Genomic DNA, 7,209 nt, shown 5'->3' on the forward strand with positions numbered 1-7,209 from the left:
GCGACTAACTGTTTGAAATTTTGAGAAACATTTTTTTTCGTTGTATGCTTTTAAATTGCTAAATCAACATTTGATTCCTTGTGGGGCATTTTTTGCATTTAAGTTTTAGTGCTAATATGTTCTTTATCGCACATTATTTTTTACAGGTAAACCTATTTCAACGTTTGGCAAAGTTTTAATATAGTATGAATCAAAAATGTTCGCAGTGCGAATTTACGAAATCTTAAAAGTTTATGGGTAGTTATAGGCGTGCGAACCTAGCAATACTTAGAAAAACTTTCAGATATTTAAAATTTGCACATTGAAACATTTTTGATTCAGAATTTTTTTTTTATATATTTTGAGTGTGTATGAAACAGTAATTCTTTTGCATGGAAAAACATGGGCTTAAGTGAAAATGGTATGCAACAACTATTATTTTTCAAACCTAAAAAACCCAGTACAATTTTAACATTTTAGAAATTCGCATTTTGAAAAATTTTGAATTCAAAAAATGATTTTGAGGAAAAAGAAACTAGTATTTCACTAAAGAATATAGCCCTGACAAAAAATAGTATAGGAAAATAAATATTTTACACGCCTAGTGCAGCAATGCATAACTTTAGATTTCGTAGTTTTACATTTTGAGAAATTATTTATTTGAAAAATTATTATGCGGAAATAATTACAACTTTCGAATTTTTGGAACTCAAATTTTTACATTTTTGTTTATAATGTTTCGAAAAATGTTTCTTTTTTTACTTTTTGGTTTGAATTTGGGCTTTTTCGAAATAATGTTTTCAGATGAGTTTGAATGAATCTTGGATAAATGGAAAACAATTCAGCGAAATTCTACGATATCTGATATCTGATATTAACCATCACGTTAACGAATCGAAAAGTCAAAAAAGTTTTACGTGGTAGCCGCGCAAAATGATTTTCATTTTTTTCTCAGTTTATACGATATGAAACGTTAAAAAGGAAACTCTATTTAAATAATCTTCGATTTGTTGTTAATGAATAGCATTTATTGAGATAAAATTGTTAATAATATTTTTATCAAGACTTGAAACTGTAGCTAATTAGTTGAACCGTTAAACCAGTAATTGAAATAGTCAATTTCACTATTTCATAGTTACCCACTTTCCTTAAATTGAAATAGTAAAAATTCACTATGAAACTGTGAAATTCACTATGAAATAGTGAAGTTCACTATTTCAGATGTAGAGAAATAATAATATTATTAATTTATTATTGTTTATAACTATTTTTTCTTAGATATGTGCAAGAAAATGGATGTTTTGTCTAAAATATTTAACTTTTGAACATTTCAGAAAAAACAGCAATTGTCTTCCACTTAACTAAGAGAAGGTAGTTATTAACAATAATAATTACAAATTGGACAAAAAGTTAATAATGAAAAAGAAACGGCAAATTTTTTGCATTATCCAAGTAGAATATTTTTAACAATAAGAATAAAGAATTTTTAGAATTCATGTAAACATATAATTATGATTATGAAATAGTACTTTATCTATTAGCAACCATTTTCATTATAAAAACGTCTAAAAATCATAACTAATGAAAAAAAAAATTTGGGGAAATCGCTGTTCTTACACAATTTTATTCTACACAAAATATATTGTACACAAGTATACTGATCATATTTTTCCTACACAAAACTTTTTCTAGACAGAATTTAATACTATTTTATTTTTCCTACATACATTTTTTTCTGTACAGAATATTTCTTACATAGAATTTAATATAGTTTGAAAGTTTTATTTTTTTCCTACACAAAATATGTTCGACACAAAATATTTACTACACTGAATTTAATAGTTTTGAATTTTTTCTACACAAAATGTTTCCTGCACAGAATTTAATACTATAATATTTTTCCTACACACAATGTTTTCTAGGCAAAATATTCTCTACACAGAGATTAATACTTTTATATTTTTCCTACACAAAACTTTTTCTACACAAAATGTTCCCTACACAGAATTTAATACTATAATATTTTTCCTACCAAATTGTTTTTATCGCAAACGATTTCCTACACAGAATTGAAAATTGTTTATTACTTTTATTTTTAATTACACTAAATATTTTCTAAACAAAATATGTAAGTGCTGCACAAAATTAATTTTATTCTACACAAAATATATTGTACACAAGTATACTGATCATATTTTTTCTACAAAAAACTTTTTCCACACAACATTTTTCCAGCACACAATTTAATACTGTTATATTTTTCCTACACAACATTTCTTCTACACAGAATATTTCCTACACAGTATTTAATATTGTTCAATACTTATATTTTTTCCTACACAAAATATTTCCTGTATAGAATTGAATACTTTTATATTTTTCGTACACAAAATGTTTCCTACACAACATTTTTTCTACACGGAAGATTTCCTATATAGAATTTAATATTGTTTAATACTTTTATTTTCGTTCTACACAAAATATTTTCTACACAGAATATGTATATTATACACATAATTATATAGGAATATTTTATCACCAAGATAATCTTTAAGCATTGTACAACAAAAATATAATCTCTAATATTTTTCCTGAACAAAATATATTCTACATAACATATTTGAAACAGTACATAAAATATTCTTTACAATAAGTAGATTCTATACAAGATTAAATCATTATAGTTTCGATTTAAATTTCGTTGCTGCTATAAAGACAATATCAGTTATGCCATGAAGGCCAGTGATGTGTGTGAACTTACAATATATGTAAAAGATTTAATTTAGAACTTTTGCTTCAGATTAAAAAAAAATTTTGTACAGGAAAAATATCAGAAATAAATTTTTTGTTGTACAATCTTTAGAGACTATCTTTATAATAAAATAGTACTTAATGCAATATTAAATTCTGTATAGGAAATCTTTTGTGTAGCAAAAATTGTGTGTATGAAAAATATAACAGTATTAAATTCTGTGTAGAAAAAGTTTTGTGTAGGAAACGTTTTGTGCAGAAAATATTTTGTGTATGAAAAAAATTAAAAAATTAAAAACGTAATAAATACTGTGTAGGAAATATTGCGGGTAGAAAAAATTCTGTGTTGGAAAAATATAGCAGTATTCAATTCTGTGCAGGAAAAATTTTGTGTAGAAAAAGTTTTGTGTAAGAAAAATAGAATCAGTATACTTGTGTACAATATATTTTGTGTAGAATGAAATTGTGTTTGAGCAACGTTTTCCCACAAAAGATGAAATGATTATAGTTTTAATTAAAATCTTGTTGCTGCTATGTAGCAAATATTCTGAGTGAAGAAAAATAGGCATATTCTATACACAAGTACTAAGTTTAAAACTTTTTCTACACAATTTAAAATATGTTTTATGTAGGAAAAACTTTATACTTAATCTTATTGTGTAGAATATGTTTGTGTATCTTCACTCACAATATTTCCTATATAGCAGCAACAAATTTTAAATTAAAACTACAATCATTTCATATTTTGTAGAATCTACGTCTTGAATAGAATATTTTATTTACTGCTTTAAATATGTTATGTAGAAACTATCTTCAGAATAAAATATTAATATTTAATTCTGTATAAGAAATCTTCTGTGTAGAAAAAATTCTGTGCCGGAAAAATAGAACAGTATTAAAAATTGTCCAGAAAAATGTTTTGTGTAGAAAATATTTTGTGTAAGAAAAAATAAAACTATTACACAAAATTAAATTCCGAGTAGGAAGTATTCTGTGTGGAAAAAATTGTGTAGGAACAATATAACAGTATTAAATTCTGTATAGGATAAATTTTTAGCTGAAATGTGTATTTTGATTGCAATCGTAAAAAATAAAATTAAAAATTAAAATAATAAATTTTTACACAAACGACACAAGCTATGCGTTTAACGTTGTAATGTTTCGTCTTTATGAAATTTTCTAGGATTGAAAATGATTCAATTTATCGACATCGCCTATGTCAAAGCTATTTTCAGTTTCCTTATTATTTAAAGAAAAGTTTGAAGTCACGTAATTTCTCAGTTTGAGTGAGTGATCTGTGGGGTTTTCAAGAATGACCTTAGTCTGCCAAGTATTCTATACTATTCTTGATCTGGAAAAATTAATTATTAATAAACATAAACATTAAGCACTATGCAAAAATTGAAAAGGAAAATGTTGCTTTTTCAGAAAGAGTGAAAACTCCTCCAAACTTGCCATGAATCATTTTTTGATAGAACTTGCAGTTTTGGTTTCAATCGTAAAAAATCACATTAAAAATAAAAGAATTAAATTTAAAAAAATGACAGAATGAAGGGAAAAAATTAATAGACAAAAGTTTGTTACTAATACTTTTTAGATAGGATAAGTCTATTTCCTGTTTATAACAAACACTAATTTGAAAAATATAAGAAAAATTAATTTTTAGAAAGACTAAATCAGAAACAAAAATAATTAAAAGGAAGATGTTGCTCCACTTGAAATGACCAAAAAATGTTTGTTATATATGACATAATCAAACAAATAGAAAATTCTAATCTTTCTTTACGAACGATATTTCATTCTCATCTTTCTTTCCTTGAACAACATCTCATACCAAATTTAAGTTACAAAACAGAACTTATTGGAATTCAAAATTTTTTGGATTTTCTGAAGTCTGATAATCTATTTCTATACAAATAAGATGGAAATTAATTTTTTCTGCGAAAAGGTGATGCTAATTTTTACATTTGTTAACTAAGAAGGGTTAATTTAATGACCTGACTTCTATTTATAATATTCTACTAGCTAAAGGGGCTTCTCATGAAGAAAGAGTATGATTTTCTTGATCAAACACAAATTTATTCAAAATAATTATTTCGGCCGTAACTTTTCGTAGTGGATATATTAGTAGTTTAGTGTTTTTGTTAAACCTATCTATCGTCACTTGAAGATATTTATAGCCATATTTTGTATTTGTTAAAAAAATAACGGAATCGGTTGATACAATTTCTATTAGTTCTTTTGATAATACTGGCTCTTGTATTGCCTGCCATACTTCAGTCGAGACTTTATTCCTTTGGAAAGAGTCACATGTGGCGAGTAGTTGTTGTGTGATTTTTGCCAGTTTTGGTGCAGAAAATGATTCTCGTATAATTTAATATGTTTTTTCCGCTCTTAGGTGTCCATGTAAAGTGTGACATTTCCGTATAATTCTCTCCATGATGCCTGGCAGCAGGTAAATTCGGTAGGATGATTCGTTGTGATGATAGAACGTCCCGTTTATTCCTTTAAATCGTATTCTTCCTTCCTCTTCTCTTCCTGATACTATTGCCAAACGCTGTGACTTCTTATCCCTTATTTGCTTCTGTGGTATTTTCCTTATCTCCTGTTGACTTTCAGGCGTCTTTCGATAATTAGGTGCGTTTATAGTCACCCTTGTTTCCCCCTGTTCTTTTTTACTGACACAATCATGAATTTCGTTTAACAAATCGGCTATGATATTGTCTTTGCCCGGTTTGTGTTTTATTTCCGTATCGTAGTCCTGCATGGCTAATATCCATTGTGTCATCCTTGCATTGACAAAGTTACATGTTTTAAGGAAAGTTAACGATAAATGGTTTGTCCTGTTTATAATTTTTGCGCCGTTGAGATGTGTACGGAACTTTTGTAATGCTCACACGATTTCGAAAAGTTCTTATTCTATAGTGAAATATTTGAGCTCAGGTCCTTTCAAAGTAAGGTTCGCTAGTTATATTATTTCCTTTGCTTTGTTATGATTTAGCTAATAGAGCACGGAGACTATTGGCTAGTTGTTGGTGTCGGTTTCTAAATAATATCCTTTCTTTGGATCTGAAAAGTATAATATTATCGACAACCGAAAAGTTTCTTCACCCACTCAAAGCTTTCTTGCGCTTTCTAATCCCATGCATGTCCTTTTTTATTAGCTTCGAAACTGGCACCGTTTTAGTAGCGTGTTTCTTGTTGAATTTGGGGCAGAAATATATGAGTCCCAGGAATCCTCTCAGTTGTTCGACATTTCAAAGCCCAGGAAAGTCTTAGATGTTTTTTTATCTTTCAGGGTATGGCTTTATTCCTTCCGTAAGGGAGTTATAATCTCCCCAGAATCTTATTGATATGTTCCAAATGTATGTCATTAGTTTCTTACGCAGTGCAAGTCTTTAAACCGAAAAGTGCTACTCTAAATTCGTAGCCCCTACCGCGGTACTAAAAGGCCGCGTATTTACTCGATTCTGAATGGAGTGGACCTGACAAAAACTGCTAGTCATATTGAGATTTCACATAACATTTATCCCCTTACATTTCTGAAAGAGGAATTACGCAGGTTCTGGGATTTCCCAATCTTCAATCAATACCTCTTTTAATCGCTGTGCTTCCAGGCAGAGATTGATTGTCCCGTCCTTTTTCACCACGGGAACAACGGGATTTATGTAAAGGCTTTTAGATCGCAGTATTATGACCAGTTTTAGTCAGTTGAATATCACTAACGGATAACTAAAAAATGAAAATAAAACTCTGAAATGAAATTAGTGTTGGGCACGTTTTGTTAGTATACATATACGCTTATATCTCGATACACAGCTTTGTCCAAGATGCCTTCAATCTTGTGCAGTGGACCTACTCCTTGCGAAGACATTGCGCCCCAAACCATGACTCATCCACCTCGGTGTTTGAATGTTGGAATTTGATACCGAGAATCGTATCTGGTATTTTTCGGACGTCGAACATACTTCTTACCGTCACTTCCAAATAGATTGAACTTCGATTCGTCAGAAAAAAGTACTTTAGCCCACTGCTCCAGAGTCCAGTGTTGGTACTTCTTCGCAAAATCCAATCGGGCCTTCTGATTCTTGTTGCAGATCAAAGGTTTCTTAACAGCAACGCGTCTGAACAGTCCCATATCGTTGAAACGACGAGCCACAGTGCTCCTACTCACGTTGTCAAGGTTTTCATCGCGGAGTTCATTGGCAATTTCAGATGCTGTCTTGTTGACATCAATTGTTGATTTGCGTTTGATGATCTTGTCAACACGATTTGTCGTTTTCCGTGGTCTACCAGATCGTGAGAGGTCCAGTAGACTCTGGGTAGTACTGAATTTCTCAATTAATCTATTTACAGTACTCTTGCCAATTTTCAATGAACAAATATACAAAACAATTGTAGATACAGCAGATCCAAACTGTTTTTCCTTTCTTCGACCGTTTTAATTTTCAATCAGTATTTTAGCTAAATTCAGCAAAT

The sequence above is a fragment of the Belonocnema kinseyi genome, chromosome 4 (genome assembly GCF_010883055.1).
Source record: "Belonocnema kinseyi isolate 2016_QV_RU_SX_M_011 chromosome 4, B_treatae_v1, whole genome shotgun sequence".
In the NCBI taxonomy this organism is placed as follows: domain Eukaryota; kingdom Metazoa; phylum Arthropoda; class Insecta; order Hymenoptera; family Cynipidae; genus Belonocnema; species Belonocnema kinseyi.